The 19,755-nt window shown below is 50.8% G+C and overlaps 1 long non-coding RNA gene and 2 other non-coding genes across 3 annotated transcripts; 1 reads left to right on the forward strand and 2 right to left on the reverse strand.

The window, feature by feature from the left end:
- Positions 1-1,347: 1,347 nt before the first annotated feature.
- Positions 1,348-1,429, forward strand: TRNAS-GCU. The gene has a single exon. It is a non-coding gene; the product is annotated as a tRNA-Ser (tRNA).
- A 1,684-nt stretch (positions 1,430-3,113) lies between these two features.
- TRNAT-UGU lies at positions 3,114-3,187 on the reverse strand. Its single transcript has one exon. It is a non-coding gene; the product is annotated as a tRNA-Thr (tRNA).
- Positions 3,188-9,914: 6,727 nt separating this feature from the next.
- Positions 9,915-19,236, reverse strand: LOC123354908. The gene is made up of 3 exons (XR_006574956.1): positions 19,202-19,236; positions 11,737-11,850; positions 9,915-9,967 (listed from the first exon to the last, which is right to left on the reverse strand). It is a non-coding gene; the product is annotated as an uncharacterized LOC123354908 (long non-coding RNA).
- Between the last annotated feature and the right edge of the window lie 519 nt (positions 19,237-19,755).

Below are 19,755 nucleotides of genomic sequence, written 5' to 3' on the forward strand. Positions count from 1 at the left end.
CAGTGTGGAGGGGTCTGGTCCCTCTTTCCAGGGCCATGTAGTAAGATTTTTTTGGCAGAAGGGGGTTGCAGTGAAAGGAAGTTTGAGAAACCCTGGCATAGAGCCTCTGAATATGTCTCGGCTCCCTGTGGCACTGGGGGTTATCAGACACTGAAAGTACAGCCAGGGAGACACCACACGCCAGCCTTGTCTAGCAGGCAAGAATCAAACCTCCACAGAAAGATGCCTGTTGTTTTCTAACCCATCTCCCTAAGCCCTCAGCCACCAACACTTAACAAAGGGGCTTTTCTACACTATGGTTCTGTTCTCACTGAAGGGTCATTTCCAATTGTTTGCTCAGACCAGCATTAGAGAAAATGGTGCCCTGGGCAAAGCTTGTACTTTGGCACTTCCCCATTGCCCCTGGACGATCCCCACTCCCCCTTTACCACTAGCTCCTGCACTCCCAACCCTTGCACCTCCTTCACCCCTAACTCCTGCCCCCTCCTGTGCCCCCTTTGCCCTTAACTCCCTGTGCCACCAGCCATTGCCCCTCTCCTACAGCCCCTTCACATGGCTCCAGTGCTGGGGGCCCCGCACTTGTTCTCCCTTTCCCTGGGCTTTGGCATCACTAGCCCCTGATTAGCGAGTAGGGTTCAGTGGTTCCCAAAATGTGGGGCATGACTCCTAGGGGGACACAGGGGAACATTCATGGGGACACCTCAGGGCCTGAGCCAGCCCCCATGGAGGGAGCAGCACTCAGCCCCACTCTGCCCCAGCTCTTCCCCAACCCCACCCTCAGCCTGGGACTCTGGTGCCCAGCTTGGCCTCAACCCCCTTACCCTTGTCTGCACCCCTCTCCCCAGCAAGCAACAGACCCACTCCCAACCTCGGTTTTTGACTGCGGCTTCCGAGGGTCCACAGCCATGGCTAAGAGGCCACAGTGTGAAATGTTTGGGGACCACTGGTTTAGGGTGATGTTCTCAATCACGTCTACAAAGTCCAATAAAAGCAATTCCTCAGCCACCTACCCCTCCATCAGGACAGACTAGGTATGTTCTGCTGCCCTTCACTCATGCAGGAAGGATAATAACATTTCATTCCACTCAATCCTAAAGTGATTTGTAACCCGCCACCAGCCAAAACGGGTCATTTTGGGAAAGTGGCCCCATCATGCTGCATAGCTAGGCAGAGTAGGTGTGTCTATGCAAACACGGTCTGCTCCTGAAGTCTTTCCCCCAGCTCCTCACTAGATGTGAGGGGGGAGCTCATTCAGACCCTGCTTCTGCTTAGTATTTAAAAACTCCATAGTGTCCCTATCTCTGCTGCCCTTAGATTTCTCCTTTTGTGTGTGTTTTTGACAGCTGAGATGAGGTGGCCGAGTGGTTAAGGTGATGGACTGCTAATCCATTGTGCTTTGCATGCATGGGTTCAAATCCCATCCTCATCGGATGCATTTAGTCTTCACCTCTCCTTTATAGACAACCATCTTCCCCCTTTGGTACAATGACAGATCAAACAATGTTGCTTCTTGCAAACAAAAACCATCTCAGAAAGTCAGAACTCCCTTGGTTTAAATAAAATGGCTAAATCCCAGATTTCTTAAGAAAAAAATTCTCTAGTGCTGTATTTCTTAGTTTTTATCTCAAAAGGAAACATCCTCATCATCTCCCCCAAACACCCTGGGACCTGCCCAAATTATTAAAATACCCTCAACCCGAGCAAGGCCAGAGCAGTGAACCAGAGCTAGTGTCTAGGCCAAACTGTTCTGAAGGAGGCAACTCAAACATTTTCTCCCTGCTTCCCGTGGCAAGGTCTGACTGAGAAAACAAAATTCCCCAAACTGAAAATTTTCTGCTGAAAAACCAATACTAGTCTGTTTGGGGACTTTGGTTTGAAAGTATTATTGTTATTATTCTGTTCTGATTCAGTTCAGTTCAGTCTTTGTCCTCCAGGTGTGTTTCCAGCTGCTGAGTTGTGGGGGAGAGAGGCCAAGTCATGATGTCTCTTCCCCTCTTTCATAGTTTCTTCCAACTTGCTAGGAAGCTCCTTTGCTACCATGTGAGTCAAGCAGTGTCCATTGTCTCTGTGCTATCTCGGAGAAGCCTGCGTTGTACACGGTTCCTGGGATAGTCCTTGGGAGTGTGGATCCCTTCAATGGGCCAGCAGCGAGTCTGGCTCCTCCATTGTCGCACCTGAAAGGCTGGTGGGGGGCATTTCCCAACCTCATAACATATCTCAGTAACACACACAGAGCAAAACTTCATAACTTCCCAACCAATGTGAGCACACACAATCCAACACGATATTAATGTTCAACAGATCAAGACTTTTGAAATGATACCTCACCAGGCAGACTTTGTACAAACCATGGCATCATTATATGAGAGTGGTGAATATGGGGGTTCCAGGTGCTGCTTTGAGCACATCGTGCCACACCTGGGCTTACATTGCAATGGAGACGTACCCTTAGAGTCCATCTCTCCTGGGATAAAGATGGCAGCAGGGCTGGCCTGGGTCATCTGACTTGGGCTCCTGGACATAAAGCTGAGGGGCTAAAAACTGTGGTGCAGATATTTGTGTTCACACTGAAGCCTGGGTTCAGAAACCCTCACCCCTGCTGGGGTCTCAGAGGTTGGGCTCAAGACCATTTGTCTGCCCTGTAATTTTATAGTCTTGCAGCCCCAGCTCCATAACCCTGAGTCAGCTGACCAGGGCTTTGGGACAGGTGGCCTGGGTGTGTTAATCACAGTGTAGACATAACACTAGGCTACGTCTCCAGTGCAATGAAACACCCTTGGCTGGCCCGTGTCGGATTAATCAGGGTCATGCAGCTTGGTCTGGAGTAAAGTTGCAGTGTCCATGTCTGGGCTCAGGCTCAGTCCCCGGCTGTAGGAGCCCAGAAGGGTGGGAGGGAGTTTAGCGAGTGGAAATGGTGAAACCGCATTGAGGGGACTGGACCACTGACCTACCAGCTCTTAACACCCAAACGTTCAGTAACTCTATTATCAGTGCCTGTGAGTGTAATTTAAACCATAAGAACAGCCGCACTGGGCTAGACCAAAGGTCCATCTAGCTCTGAATCTTGTCTTCTGACAGTAGCCAATGCCAGGTGCCCCAAAAGCCACTCCCCACGGCACCACTGGGAGTTGAATCCAGGATCTCCTGTTTACAAAACAGGTGCTTTTACCAGCTAAGCCATGGTACCTGCTGTTACTTACAGCCTTGTTTCTGCCCACACCTGACTCTCTGCCAATCCCCACAGAGGCCTGACAAGCTTTGCTCGTATTTGGATTCTGTAAAGCAGAGGAGCAGGGGAAGGTTTACTCCCAAGATGTGTGAGTGATTATTTGCACAGGTCTATGCTACAAAATTAGGTTGGTGTAATTACATTACTTAGGCTGGCAATGCAGTTCTATCAACCTAATCCCGGTGTAGATAGTGGCTCAGCTGTCAGAACTTTCTGGAGCTATGAAAGGGGAGGGGCCCAGCCTCTGTAGCAGGAATGCAGGGCAGGCGAGTTCACGGCAGGCATGGTGGGATACTGGAGGCGGCCACTTATGGTGATATAATGAACAGCAGCATTTACACTGACATTTTGTCGCTTGAAGTTTGCTGCAAAAAGCTCTAGGCCTCTCGTCGAGGTTGGGGTTGCGGGGCACTGGGAATAGGAGGGGCTGTGGGTTGGGACAGAGGAGAAGGGTGCCGACCGAGGGAGCGTTGTGTGTTTTTCACACAACTGAGCAATATAATTCTGCTGAAATAACTTTGTAGTGCAGACCTGGCCAAAGATTCACACACAGAGACACAGCTTGCAAAGAAAACCTCACCTGCTTCGCTGCTTTGCAGAATCCAAACACATGGAAAGCTTGTCAGTCCCCACTGGGGATGGCAGGGAGTCATGTGTGAGCAGAGAGTGTCCCTTAGCCACAGGCAGGCACCATGGCTTAGCTGGCTAAAGCACCTCTCCTGTAAACAGGAGATCCTGGGTTCAACTCCCAGTGGTGCCTTGTTGAGTACCTCTTGGAGCACCTGGTATTAGCTACTGTCAGAGGACAAAACAGAGAGCTAGATGGACCTTTGGTCCAGTCCAGTATGGTTTAAATTATGCTCACAGGCACTGATAATAGAGTTAATGAAAGTTTGGGAGTTAAGAGCTGATAGGTCAGTAGTTCAGCCTGTCACAGATGACCCCCTCCCTCTGGGACAGGGGCAGGTCTGGGCTCTCACACCAAATGGCTCATTCTGGCTGCCAGAATCCGTGGGCAGCTCATTTAGTTTACACCAAGGATTGAGTCCTGCTTTGTGCACCGTGTGAGAGAATGAAAATCCTAAACCTCCCTTTGAAATAACGAATGCAGCAGGACGTGTTATTGTCCCTGCCCCAGAGCAGACAGACCAATGGAGAAATGCCATTGAGTCCAGAGTAATGTTTCACCATTTCCACTCGCTAAACTCCCTCCCAACCTTCTGGGCTTCTAGAGCAGGGGACTGAGCCTGAGCCAAGACACGGACACTGCAACTTTATCCAGATCAAGCTGCATGACCCTGATTAATGTGACATAGGCCCAGGGGCGGCTCTACGTTTTTGGCCGCCCCAAGCAGTCATGCGCGGGAGGTGCCCCGGAGCCGCGGGAGAAGCGGACCTCCCGCGGGCATGACTGTAGAGGGACCACTGGTCCCGCGTGGCTCGGCTGGACCTCCCGTGGCTGCGGACGGTTCGCGGGTCTGGCGGCTCCGCTTGAGCTGCCGCAGTCATGCCTGCGGGAGGTCCAGCCGAGCCGCGGGACGAGCGCCCCCTCCGCAGTCATGCCTGCGGCAGGTCCAGTCGTCCCAGGGCTCCGGTGGACCTCCCGCAGGCATCACTGTGGCAGGTCCGCCGGCCCAGCCTGCCGCCCCCCCCCGGCCGCAGGGGACGCCCCCTAGATTTTGCCGCCCTAGGCACCAGCTTGTTTTGCTGGTGCCTAGAGCCGCCCCTGCATAGGCCAGCCATGGGTGTTTCATTGCACTGTTGATGTAGCCTTATGTCTGTGATTAAAACACCCAGGGAACCTGTCTCACACCCAGGGTGTGACCCAGGCTTCTGGGGCTTGGGCTGCAAGACTAAAATTGCAGTGCAGACATATAAGCACTAGTTTTGCCTTGTTCCAATCATCTGAGACCTCCCCCAATCACCACGAGTTTTCAAAGGTAATGATCAACGGCTCTGCAATCACATCTGCCAACTCCTTCCGGACCCTCAGATGCATTAGATCCAGAACCAAGGAGTTGGTCATGTCCAGCTTTTCTGAATAGTCCTTAATTTGTTCTTTCACCACTGAGGGCTGCTCACCTCCTCCCCATACTATGCTGCCCGTGTCTGTGAAGACCGAGGCAAAAAAAGCATTGAGCACTTCAGCTTTATCCACATCATCTGTCCCTAGGTTGCCTGCCCCATTCAATAAGGGTCCCACACTTTCCCTGACCACCTTCTTTTTGCTAACACACCTACGTAGAAATTGACTTTGAAGCTAATCAAAATAAGTTCCATTTGAAATACAAATCATTCAAATCGATACTGGGTCAGTTTTCTCCTCTACTCTATTTCTCACATACATTCCCCCACCCCAACCTTTGGAGTGAGGTTTTACAGCCGGACATTTTAGGCCAAGGGGGGTAAGTTACATCAAAGAAGCTTTTCAGGATTAGCCCCCATTTCCTACATTACTAACAAAAAGAAAAACAAGACAAGTTTTATTTCTCCAGTATAATTCAGTTGATCACACAATTAAGTCTCTTCTCCGTTAAAGAGCAACTTCGTGTTTAATTTCATTTTCATTGGTAATAATAAATCCTCAACAATTAAAGAATTTTCTCATATATGGCAGTTTTCCTTTAATCCCCCTTTCCACTAGTGAACCCTTGAGTACAGGTGTGGTTAGGGATTAGATCGGGGTGGGCAAATTTTTTGGCCCAGGGGCCACATCTGGGTATGGAAATTGTATGGGGCCATGAATGCTCACAAAATTGGGTGTTGGGGTATGGGAGGGGGTGAGGGCTCTGCCTGGGGTAGTGGGCTCTGGGGTGGAGCCAGAAATTAGTTCAGGGTGTGGGAGAGGGCTCCGGGCTTGGACAGGGGATTGGGGTGGGGTGAGGGAGGAGAGGTTGGGGGGGGGATGAGGGTGCTCCAGGCTGGGACTGAGGGGTTAGGAGAGTGGGAGGCTGGGGCAAGGGATGGGGTCAGTCTCCGGTTGTCGCTTACCTCAAACAGCTCCTGGAAGCAGCAGCATGTCCCCGCTCTGGCTCCTACACGGAGGCATGGCCAGGCAGCTCCCAGTGGATGCAGTTCCCGGACAATGGGAACTGTGGAGGTGGTGCTTGGGGTGGGGGCAGTGTGTGGAGCCCCCTGGCTGCCCTTATGTGTAGGAGCTGGAGGGGGGACATGCCAGTGCTCCCAGGAGCCGCACGGAGCCACAGCACATGCGGAGCGGGGCAAGCCCCCGACCCGCTCCCCGGCTGGAGTGTCGGAATGTGGCAAGCCCTAGAGCCTGCTCCCCAGTGGCTGGATTAAAATGTCTGAAGGGCTGGATGCGGCCCCCTGGCCGTAGTTTGCCCACCCCTGGATTAGATACAGTCCTGGATCAGAATCTCTGTAAAATAACAGAGATGAGGTTCCTATTAAAAATGCAGCCATCTCACATACAACACTGATTTCGTTCTACACACAGTTCCATCACTCACAAATGGTGAGTTCAACAAAAACACCACTTCTGTTTCCTCCACATCTACATCATTATGGACAGTGTTGTGGGGTTGATACATCCTGTCACAGGGTGTGCGGCCATGTACGGAAGAAGGCAGGGATTTGGGGGGAGGGGGGAGGGGAAATCTGTCCCCTGGGTCAAGACAGCTTGTCTTCAGGTGGTGACTCCATCCAGTGGTGGGTGCAGTGCGGGGTAGAGGGACCTCGGACCACCCAACTCCACCAGGGCCTTGAGGAACCAATACTCCTGTGTCCAGGGTTGATCTCTCACTGCAACAGTCCCGTTCCTTGAGTCACTTCCCACCCTTACGTCCGGAGTCGGTAATGTCCCGGCATCCAGCGTCGCATCCTTGGCGGTCAACTGGGTGTCTGCAGGGGCCTCAGGGTGGCTGGATGGTGCAGCCTGGGGGTCCAGCAGCTTCCTGGCAGGAGCCCACAACATAGGCTGGTTCTCCTCCTCAGTCCACCCAGGCTGAGCTGAGCTGCTCCCTTTTATACTCTGCCTCCAGTCGGCGCATGCCCAGAGAGGGTGAGGGGGTGTGGCCTCTTCAGCCCACATGGCGCAGTTAACCCTAGCAGTGCCAGTTCAAGGTTGATACACCTCATCACAGACAGCATTTCCCAAATGTTGGGATTAGCTAGGAGATCTCTTCAGGAGTAACCTCCTGTAGGGACTGGGTCACAAATACCTTGGGAACCAAATACCTGGGCATTTTGCCTAGTTCCAAGTCACTTACTGTGGAATTCTATCCCTGGATCATCTGAGACAATATTGACTTAAACAATCGAACTACCCTGTGACCATGTGCACTTACTTCCGTCGGTTACATGGTTTGGGGTCTGTTGCTGTTCACCTTTTCAGACTGGAGGTTTAAAACCAGACTGTTTCTCTGATAATATGTCCAGCAGCTTGGAGTATTCTCTCCTATTGACTGAACTGCATTTGAATTTTCTCCATGTCACCATGCAGGGATAGGGGAAAAACAAACCTAAAGTAAAGAACGATGGTCATTTGGCTGAAATTTCCCAATAAATCTGAGCTACAATCTGTCAAACACCACGAACATGCAGTTATATGACCAAGGACCCTTCATGAAAGATGGAAAACTCATATCACAGAGAGGTAGAAGACACTTTCATTTTAATTTAAAGTGAAATTCCAGACTAGGTTACTTCTGATGTCTCAGAATCAGGATGAGAAATTCTCCAATGATCCACTGAAACCTGCTTCACCCAGAGCTGTCTCATTAGTGTTATTTACAGAAGTTTTAGCACCTTCATAATGGGTGGAAAAAACAGCTGACCTTCCCAGAAGTGGCTTTGCCAATAGAGGGAAAAGGGGATTTGAACAGTGCTTGGGATCCATTTGAAATCCCCTTCCAAGTCTGTGACACTTTCACCTCCTGCCAGACTGACTGATTTAGGATCAAAGACGTACAAGCACCATTCCCAAGTGACAGCCAAGAACATGACCTCACCGGACACGTTGGGAAGTGAAGGAATATGAAGGGGTGAACTCTGCATGTCTCAGGCACAAGGTAACAGTTCTGGGGTGATGGGGTGACTCAGAGATTTCATCCTTCCCCATCTCCTTCCAGTGTCACAGAGCCTAAAATGGCACTTATTTCCCTGACACTGCTCCAGCTCTTCATCATATTTAAATATAGTTTAAATGAGAAAAAAAGTCAAAATAACTGCTGTTCTGCACAATCCAGGGTAATGTGACAACAACTGGGAATGAGAAAATCTGTCCTCAAAGAGGAATGTGGCAACTCGAACAATAACTTTGCACTGGGAGGAGGAGTACAAATGTGAATCTCCAGGTTTGTTTAGACAAGGAAATGTGACGGTGGTTAGGTCAGATCAGGAGGAAATGTGCAAGATAACTCCACCTACTTTCCATGGCCCATATCTTTAGTGCAAGAATAGTTCTCTTTTTACATCAGGAAAGTGAGCTCAAGCTAGCTAACTCCATGGCAACCATAGTGATGAGGCCCAGGTAGATTTTATCTCAATGTAACTGGTTGAAGACACCCCCTATCTCCCTCACCTGGGGTGACGGACATTCCTGGTAGAAAGGACATCCACTCCCATGACTCGCAGGACAATGGAGTTGATAGAAAGGATCACAGGATAACCCCAAAGACAGGTGAGCTTCAAAACTGGGCAACTCATGTGTGGGAGCTGAGGGACCACAATGTGCAAAAGATGCAAATACCTTAATAGTCACTATCTGGGAACTGTCAAAAGAATTCAAGGAAAAAAAAATCTTCTGACAGCTCTAGAGAAGGTTTTTATGAAGTTTATCTCCTTTACGGATTCTCTGATGTTTAGAAAGGCCTGAGCTATGAGTGAAGCTTTTCCCACACTCGCAGCATTCATAGGGTCTCTGCCCTGTGTGGATTCTGTAATGTGTAATAAGGGTTGAGTTCCGAGAGAAGGTTTTCCCGCACTCACTGCATTCATAGGGTCTCTCTCCCGTGTGGACTCTCTGATGAGAGATAAGGGAGGAGAGGTGAGTGAAATGTTTCCCGCACTCACAGCATTCATAGGGTGTCTCTCCTGTGTGGATCCTCTGATGCACAGTAAGGTTTGAGCTCTGAGAGAAGCTTTTCCCACACTCACAACATTCGTAGGGTCGCTCTCCCGTGTGCATTGTCTGATGAGAGATAAGGGCTGATCTCTGAGTGACGCTTATCCCGCACTTGCAGCATTTGTAGGGTCGCTCTCCCGTGGGGATTCTCTGATGAGAGATAAGGGTATATCTCTGAGTGAAACTTTTCCCGCACTCACAGCATTCATAGGGTTTGTCTCCTCTGTGTATTTGCTGATGCCTACTAAGGGCTGAGGTACGATTGAAGCTTTTCCCACACTCACAGCATTTGTAGGGTCTCTCTTTCGTGTGGATTATCTCATGTCGAATAAGGGCTGAGCGGTAATGGAAGTTTTTCCCACACTCACTGCATGTCGTCTCTCTCTTTTCCCTGAGGATTTTCTCCTGGGATGTAGTTTCCGTGAGGTCCCTGTGAGTTCCCTGACAATCAATGGGTTCATCCACTCTCTCCTCTGAGTGGCTTCCCTGCTCTCTCTCTGGTCTGGGGTAACTTTCACCAGCTTTTCCCTGCTCACGGGGGCGGGACACACTCCCTTTGGCTCTTCGCAGTAATTCCCCATTCGCTTCGACGAGCTCAGCATCTTCCTGGGGAGGATTCTGCTCCTCGCTCTCCATCACCACCCCATCACCTGCTAGAAGGGAGGAGAAATCTCAGAATGGGGGATGGAGAGGCAGAGAACAAACCCAAGTAAGTGCTGAGGACACAGAAAATAAAAATCGGGGACTGAATTCCCCCAAACTCATCCCCATAGAGGACAGTGGAGGGGATCAATTCTGCTCCACACCCAGGACCAGCCTTTAGGGGGGGCCGTACGGGTGCCCCACCCAAGGGGGTGCCGGGCGCAGGGTTTGGATTCCTGCCTGACCTGCTGCCGCTGGGCTGATGAAAGTGGCATGGAAGGCAGATAAGCAGCAGCGTGGGGGAGTGGGAGAGAGCCGAGCTGCAGGGGGCGACCAGCCGTCAGAGCCAGGTGACTGCTCCGGAGCGGAGGGGCCCCTCCTCCGCCCTGCTCCACGTGTGCAGCTGCTGCTGTTCCTGGCCCCCCACCCCCCGTTCACCCCCAGAGTCGCCCCGTCCACTCCCGACTGGGAGCATCCTCCTGACTGCTCTGCAGGGGGGAGGTGCTGATTGATGGCGGGGTGTCCCCTCCCCCCCAACCGGGTACCCGATTTCCACTGAGCTGGGGTGACAGGACAGGGGGGAATCTGCGTGTGCTGCTGCCTCTCTGGGGCCGGAGCTGCGGGCAGCTGCTTGTGTCTGAACAAGCCTAGTTCAGGCTCCTGACCCTGAGAGCTTTCTTAAAGAGACAGTGCGCTCACTCACTCAGGCGCACACACACACAGTCCTTCACACACTCCCCTCAACACACACACACACACCCCAGGGCTCCCTGCATCCAAGTCACTTGCCCCCCGGGCTGAGCTGAGACATCTGGAGCAGCTGCTCTCCTGCCCTCCCCTTACACAGCCTGCAGGGAAAGTGACCTGGGTGCAGGAAGCCCTGACGTGGCTCCTTACTCCCCTCTCCCAGCCCCCCAGGGCTGCGTGGGGCGGGGGAGCAGCAGTCCAGTGGGGGAGCGAGCAGCAATGCCAGCTGCTTTGTGCATCCAGGTCAGGTTCCCCACTTGGGTGCAGGAGGATGCAGGGGTTAGGGGCAAACGGGGCACAGTGCAGGGGCTGGGGGCTCAGGAGGGGCAGGGGTTGGGATGCGGGGGGCAGAAGTTAGGGTTGAAGGGGGTGTAGGGATTAGGGGTGCAGGAGGGGGAGAAGGCATTTGGGGCAAAGGGGGCACAGTGCAGGGGCTGGGGGCTCAGGAAGGGGCAGGTGTTGAGGTGCAGGGGGCAGGGTTTGGGGTGAAGGGGGTATGCACCATGCAGGGGTTCAGGGTGCAGGAGGGAGGTGCAGGGGGCACAGTCCTGGGATTAGGGGCACATGAGAGAGGGGAAGGGGTTGGGGTGAAAGGGCACAGTGCAGGGCTTAGGGGCACAGGAGGGAGCAGGGGTTGGGAGGGGCTGGAGGGGGCAGAAGTTAGGAGTGAAGGGGGAGCAGGTATTTGGAGCCAAGGGGGCACAGTGCAGGGGCTGGGGGGAAGGGAGGGTGAGGAGCCTGGGGAGCCCATGGGGGACAGAGGGAAGGGGGAGTGCCACGCCCATGGGAGCCAGGGGCACCAAAATGCAAGTTTGCCCAGGGTGCCATGTCCCCAAGGCCGGTCCTGCTCACATCCCATCCCGACACTCAGTAGGAAGGGAGGGAGCTCCAGCCAAGCTGTCAGTCATCATCTGTAGGAAGCCAGGAGTGAGATCTGCTGGGGACCGTCCTGAGCTCACAGAGTCTGTGTGGTGAATCCCAGCCGGTTCTCTCAGGCACTGACAGTTTCTGGGTTGATTTCATGTTTACTCACCTGTCCAGGGACTTCTCAGGATCCCATTTTCCTCTGAACTCTGGAGATCCAGGACCCACGGCTCTTCTCCTCCTTCCAGCTGGGAGATCACGTAGGGTTTGGAAACTGGAAACCCTGCTCAAGGGAAAGAAAACAAGGGAGGCAGGAGGGTACTTTGCCTGTGGGATTGTTGTGCATGAGAGTGTGAGAAACTGACATGCAAGTTTCAAGGTTGAGGCTACTTCTTATCTGCTGGTAGGCAGTAAACAGGATAATAAGTTAGAAAGTGGGACAGGATGATATTTACCCTATGGGGTTACAGCTGCGGCTGTGTAAATTTAATTAACCAATTAGCAATTGTTTGATTGCTTGCCATAATTGTATATAAGAGCATGCTGGAAATGAATAAAGAACTCTCTGCTTATGATCACATGGGTTGTCAGACTCTGTCCATGCTCTCCTGCGATGCAACAAATGGTGACCCCGACGTGATTGAATGAGGATAGTGTTGGTGGCCTGAACTGAAAAGAAGAAAAGGAGGCACACCTGAGTCTCAGTGTCGAGCGGCTAGGAGCCGCAGGGCATCCGAAAAGAGGGGCGCACCTGAGCTCAGTGTCGAGCGGCGGCCGCAGGGCGTCCGAAAAGAAGGGCGCACCTGAGTTCAGTGTCGAGCGGCTAGGAGCCGCAGGGCGTCCGAAGAGAGGGGCGCACCTGAGCTCAGTGTCGAGCGGCAAGCCGCAGGGCGTCTGAAAAGGGAGGCACACCCCAGCCCAGAGGTGAGCAGCTAACATGGGAACCGCTGCATCAGCGGAAGAAAGGACGGTGCATGAATATTTGATGCGCATCGCGGAGCGGCAGGGAGAGAAGCTCCCCTCTGATACGTTATCCCGTCTGCTGCGGTGGGGACGGAGAAGGGGACTTTCTGTTCAACCAAGTACAATTTTTTATAAAACTGTTTGGGAGCGGCTAGGCTCCGAGCTTTGGAAGTCGGTGGCTCAGGGCGATAAGGAGGCCTTCTCCCTGAGTCCAGTATGGAATAAGGCGAAGGAGATAGTAGAAACTCTCGTGGCCGAGGCAGGAGTGCAGGCGGCCCTTTCTGAGCTCTGCCGCCCAACGCCCGGAATGCCTTCTGTGTTGCCGGTTGGAGCCAGAGAGTTTTTCGGTGGTGAGGACACGGTGATACCTTTGGCTTCCAACCCCTACCCTATGGATGATGTTGCCCCTGCTACGGCCCCACTACCCTCCAATGTGGCTATCGGCCCCGACATGATTGATCCTGCTACGGTCCCGTTACCCCCCGATACACCCGAGCCTATGGAGACAGCCTTGCCGTATGCACACCCTCCAAAGCCATGCCGTGTCCACGGGGCCTGGGGGTGCCACGATTGCGGGGGGACAGAGGAGGCTCGGGTGGAACATGTGCCATCAAACCCATATCCCGATTTGACTACGTTTACTCAGTTTACTCAGTCTGATGCCTTCTATAAGGAGATGGAGCGCCAGGGTTGACAGCTGCAGCATATGTGTGACAAGTTGGACCAATTGGAAGGTTTTCCACCGGGATCATCGCGATCGCATCTTCACAAGTGCTTTCATTCGACTCGCCCCCCCGCCCCGCCTGGCCCCGGGGACCCTCCAACCGGGGACCCTCCGGACCCGGTACAGCGCTGGCATGGGGTTATAAGGGAAGCTATTCTTGAAGGCTTGACACCCGAGGCCTTTCCAGTGATTACGCCAGACCCTCGACATCCTAATCATCGACAGTGGGCTCCCTTGGACTGGAAGTTGATCCGTGAGGCGCAGAAATCGATTATGGCTTATGGACTAGATAATCCGTATGTACAGTCTCTCATTGAACAGGTGTTTGCTGGACAAGCAATGTGCCCATACGATGCGATTAAACTGGCTGATATGCTTCTTACGCCTACACAGAAACTGTTGTGGAAAGATGATTGGGCTAAGAGGGTTGACTTGGCTCTTGTCCGCAATTTGGATTTATCGGATGATGATCCTCGGCGCGTGGCCACTGCTGAGATGCTTTTGGGAGCCGGTCGCTTTGTTGACCCGCACTTGCAAGCTCGTCTTGAGCCCCGGATCCTGCAGCAATCACAGGAACTAGCTTTGGCTGCCTTTAAAGCGGTGCCCCAGATGGGAAAGCCGGTCCCTCCCTACGCTAAAATTACACAAGGCCCATCGGAACCGTATTCCACCTTTTTGGATCGCCTTCGAGAGGCTATTGATAGATCTCCCAATCTGACGCCAGAAGCCAGAACTGCAGTTGGGCTTGATCTTGCCACCCAGAATGCAAATCCCACTTGCCGCCGTATATTAGCCACCTTGCCCAAGACTGCGACCCTGATGGAAATGATTGAGGCATGTGGTAGGGCCGCTATGCTTGAGGAGACGGATAAGGCGGCAATTCATGCTAAGGCACAGGCCTCTACACTGGCCATGGCGTTACAACCCCTGCTCGGGCGACAGCGGGGGGCTAGAAGACCGACCCGGCCAGCCGGCCCCTGTTTTGGTTGTGGAAAATCCGGGCATTTCCGGCGCGACTGCCCTATGCAAACTGGGCAGCGGGCCTCTGATGTGTCACCTAAAGCCGCTACCGGCGCTTGTACACGATGTGATAAGTTTGGACATCGCGCCGTTGACTGTTGGTCGCCTTACAAGAAGGATGGAACACCGCTGCCGGGAAACGGATTTCAGAGCGCCCCTCGGAGGAGCGCGACGACACAAGTGCCTCCAACCAGCAACCCGGTTGCCTGGAACGCCTCACCGGAGCAACCCGTGGCAGTGCCGGAGTGGACTTGGCCACAGCGACAGATGTAGTTTTAGAGACTGACGAGGTTCAAGTTCTTCCTTCCAACATCGATGGTCCATTAGGATTTGGACTGAGTGCCCTTTTGATTGGCCGTTCGTTAACATCGAAACAAGGTATTTTTGTTTTGCCTGGCCTTATTGATGCCGACTATACGGGGAATATTGGGATAATGGTACGTGCCCTCTGTCCCCCTGTGACTATAACTGCTGGTACACGTCTTGCTCAGTTAATACCTTTCAAGGGATGTGTGCCCCGATCGACCCCGATTGACCGCGGGTCTCGAGGGTTTGGATCCACTGGCCCTCCCCACACTGCCTTTGCTATGGACATCACTTTGCGCAAGCCCACCCGAACTGCTCGGCTTCAGGGATCCGATGGGCGGCAGATCACTCAGGAAGCTTTAACTGGGGATGCAATGCAGAGTGGGGTAACTGAGGCGCCTGTGAAGACAGAGGTAGAAGATACTGTGTTTACCTTGGAATTAAAACACACTGAAGCGGTTGCAGCTGAGGCTCCCGTGCAGAATGATGTAGAAGATGCGCCATCTAACCTAGTATCAAAACAAACACTTCTACTGACTGCGACAAGTTCAAATGACAATCAGCGAGAGGAAACCAAGTTTGAGCTAATGACGGAAGTGGAAAAAGATTTGTTTTAATCTGGAAAATTAGAACTTGCAAGCGGTGATAAACTTTATTCAACTCCAGTGCAGCTGGAAGATATTGGCTCACCCATTCCTAGTACTGAAAGCTCTGAGGCTCAAAAAGCATCTGTGCCTGTTACAGCTGCAGCAATTGAAGAACAAATCATTGCAGAAATTGTAACATCTATGGAAACCTCAGCTGAAACTTTAAAGCCTTTAGAAGCAGTGCCTGAAAAACTATTTCCTAAACTAGTCCAAGATATTACCACTGCTCATTCGGGATTTGAGGCTGCAAACAGTAGGACTGAAGAAACTGCAACAGTGTCAGTATCAAAGATGACTGCTGCAATGGTGGATGGAATGACTGAGAAAGCAACAAGATTTACACAACCTGAGCCCCTGGAGGACAACTGCTTGTTAGCTGTGCCAGGATCCTTTTTGTTTGATCCTCCCTGAATAATTTAATTGATTGAGATAATTTTTGCTTTGCCTGAATGTATAGGATGATGTCCTGATAATTTCCCCCGTAGAAGTTGAACCACAACGGTGGTGGAAAAGAAGAAAAAACACTTACATCATTGATATTGCCAATGTCTAGAAATTCCTGACTAAAAGGACATTGAGAACTGACCCTGGTAAAGAAGCAAAGAATTGCACAATGGCAGGAAGAAATTTGGGACTCCTGCTAAAAAATGTGGTATTAATTGGATTTTGGGGTTTATTTTACAGGCTGCGCCCTGTGTTGTGGAATTTTTTTTTAGCATGTATTGCCCTCCCTAATTGGATTGTAAATGATATTACCCCCCCCCCCATTACTAACCCCTGTTTTTTAGAGCCTATTTGTTTTTTGTTTTTAGAGTTTTAGAAAACTCGGCCAAAAGGTTTGTTGAGTATTCTCAAAGGGGGGAGTTGTAGGTTACTAGGCATAAATCTAGGTAATTTGGGAGAATGGCTTTGAATTTATGTGACCCAAAGTACCTTTATGTAAAGTGCTTTTGTTAGCCTTTTTAGATTTTTGTAAATTTTGTGTTATGTGCTGATTATTGGTAGCTGTAAGATTGCTTGATATTAGATGTAGCCTATATTATAATAGATAGGTTGAATGCAGATGTTGTAATTAAAGTTATGCATAAAAATGTAGCCCCCATGGTGGGAAAGTATAGATAATTGCTCGCAGTAGAGATTAGAAGGGTGGGGGCTAGTTAAGAAGTACACCCTCCTAGCTAAATTGATAGTGAAATAAGTTGGTGTTCATGAAAGGAACGGTTTAGCAAGAGGAAATAAGGATCGGGCCCAGGCGGGTAGGCAACAGACAGAGAAGCTGAAGAGGAAAAAAGGATCGGGCCCAGGCGGCGGGCGACAGACAACAAGCTTGGAAAACTGGTTGATAACCTTGAGGGTGTAGTTGATAGAAAAGGTAATTAACTACAAGCGAGTAATGTTAGGCAGAGTAAAAAGTTAACTCTGTGATTGCTGGAGGGAATAGCAGTTGAATTTTGTAAAGATGCTAAAGAGAAAAGTTTTTGGTGTTTTTGAAATGTTTGTAAATGAATTTAGGCAAAGAAATTAGTTTGCAATTGCCTGGCCATAAATATTTTGTTGCATTAGTTGAAGATTGTATATTGTGCTATGTAATTGTAATTGTATTAGGCTAAGGGCATATAAGTGGTGATTTTTTTTTAGTGTTTAAAAGTAGAAGTTAATAGTAAGAATTTTTAAGCTGTGAATAGCTTTGAATTTAGAAGTAAGCCAGGATGCAATTGTATTACTGTAAATGATTTAATTGCTGAAGTGATTCCCCTGTTTTGCCTGAAATTAATAAGGACCATGCATTTATTATGAAGTTTAAATTTATGTTTTATGTTTGTTTGTGGTGTGTGTTTTCTGGCCAGAATTGCTGTGGTGTTGTTAAAATGTTTGTGGTTTATGTTGTGTTTTCTCTAGGACCCCCCCCTCCCTCAGTGTCAGTTTGATCACCTGACATATGAGGGATGAATTGGTAATAAAAATTTGTCACAAGATGGTGTGCAATAGAGTATGGGGGAACCCTGCAGAATTTACACCGTTTATTTGTTTTATTTTTGTTGATTTATGTTTGTTCTGTTTCATGTTGTTGGTGTTGTATGTTATGAATTGCATGGTTATAGGTGAGCCCTGTAGCATAAGATATATTATTTTTTTTTGTTTTGTTTTGTATGCCTTTTGCTATACAGTTTGGAGTAGTTTTTTGGATGTTTTTAATTTTTTTTGTGTATAAGAATAGGGGGGAGATGTTCGGTTGCATTTTCCCTATGCTGCCTTGGTGGAAAATTACAGCAGCGTGGTCACAAGAACAGAGGGATGAGATAAAGTTGTTCTGAAAAAGTAGGGAACTGCCAGAGCGAGGCAAATGCCAGGTGGCCTAACTGGGATCAGATAAGTTGCATGGGAAATGGGAAATCAGTAAGCAAGGTGGATTCCGGCGAAGTGGGACCGGCCTTGGCTGCGTCCTCGGGCGCGACAGCAGGCAGAACCCTCCTGGCCCCTTGGGCCACTTGCGTTACCTGGAGGAGGGATGTATAGGTAAAAGTAGGGCACTGCGGAAGATATTGTTACGGTTTAGTTAGGCAGCTGGTGTTTAGATTTGCTTTTAGTTTTGCTGTGTAATAGATTGTAGTAATGTGATGCTATGAGCTGGGAATGTTTTACTGTGCCTTCCCTTTTTTATTATGAGAAAAGGGGGGAGGTGTGGGATTGTTGTGCATGAGAGTGTGAGAAACTGACATGCAAGTTTCAAGGTTGAGGCTACTTCTTATCTGCTGGTAGGCAGTAAACAGGATAATAAGTTAGAAAGTGGGACAGGATGATATTTACCCTATGGGGTTACAGCTGCGGCTGTGTAAATTTAATTAACCAATTAGCAATTGTTTGATTGCTTGCCATAATTGTATATAAGAGCATGCTGGAAATGAATAAAGAACTCTCTGCTTATGATCACATGGGTTGTCAGACTCTGTCCATGCTCTCCTGCGATGCAACACTTTGCCCACCTCTGGTATAGATGGTGACTAAACAAACCTCTGCGAACCAGGAAATGAGAAGTTAATATAAACGCCCCCCCTCCAATGCAACCTTAACTTTGCCCCCAACCCTTAACCTGGCAAGAACCACTGAGGATGGTTCTGTGTGGGCCGTGCAAAGGTTAACAAAGTGCCACAGGGACTCAGGTGTTCAGCTCAATGCAGCAGTAACGGGATGAATTCTATGGTCTGTGGTATAAAGGACGTCAGAGTAGATGACCTAGTCACATCTGGCCTTCAAAGCTATGAACCTATCATCGATCTGAGGAAAGACTAAGAGAACGTGCCACTGTCTGTGCTGTGTTCACAGGTGGGAATCCCAGCATCTATCCGCATGCCTCCAGCTGTGTGCACGGGGCCAGCTGTAGCTGTGACTGGCTGACAGAGGGATGGGTTGGAGCAGCTGGGCAGAGCTGTGCCTGTGCTATGCAGAGAGGTGCATGTGAAACCTGGGGGGCCAATTCTGCCTCAGTTCTGTGCTGAGTGTTGTAGGCTTTGTCAGCAAAGGTGGCCAAGGGCGTGTTCTTGCCATGGGGGTTGTCAGCACCCTGGCGGCGTATGTTCGAGTGATCTGTGGGGCTTAGTGAGGGGTAAGTGAAGCAGTGACTCAAAAGGCAAACTCAGGCTGAGGGCAAAGAGGTGGTAACACTGACAGTCTCAGCTGGTCTGTGTGCAGGAGGTTCAGTACTGGAGAGCAGGCCGGGGGGAGGAAGCTTCTATCTGCTATGACGGAGACGAACCCGAATATTATCTTAGCAAAGAGAAGTCGTGAGACTTTCTGCTGTACTGCTCTGTTCCCAGAGCGCTCTGTAACCGGGGACGGGAGAGGGCTAGTGTGTGTCTCTCTGGCATGTTGGGGTGATGCTGAAACAGGGCAGAGCAGAGGTGGCATTGTGGGGGTGATGTGAACCTTAACTCTTCATTTCCCCTTCTAAGAAGGGAGGGGACGGGAATCCTTACCCAGCGAGGTCACATTCTCATAGTTCTCCTGCACGACGTCTCTGCAGAGGGCTCTCTGAGTGGGGTCCAGCAGAGCCCACTCTTCCCTGGTGAAATGCACAGCCATCTCCTCGAAGGTCACCGGCCCCTGAAAGAGCAAGAGTCCAACACCTGCTGCCCCACTAGTCATGGAGGAAAGGAACCAATCAAATGGAAGCTCTGAGACAGAGACAGTCAGCAGAGTCCTATCCCCACACTGCCGAGAAAGCTGGGGGGCACCACGGTGAGAGAACAAAGAGAGACCCCTTGTCTCTGCCAGCAGATCCATCACACCCCTAGGAGCCAGAGGCTGATCCAGCCCCATGGTAGGAACCCAACACCCTCCCCACTGCCAGCAGCTGGATGTGAGGGGCCAGGACATCTTCCCTACACCTCCCGGGTGGGTGCCCCCTTTCCATGTCACACCAGCCCCTGGCTCCCAGGCTGAGGGGTTCAGCACTGGAAGTCTGGTCAGTTTTCCCAGCCCCACCCAGGGGGTTGCTTTGTCTGTTTCCTGTTTCACAAATTAGGGAATT

The sequence above is a fragment of the Mauremys mutica genome, chromosome 22 (genome assembly GCF_020497125.1).
Source record: "Mauremys mutica isolate MM-2020 ecotype Southern chromosome 22, ASM2049712v1, whole genome shotgun sequence".
NCBI lineage: Eukaryota > Metazoa > Chordata > Testudines > Geoemydidae > Mauremys > Mauremys mutica.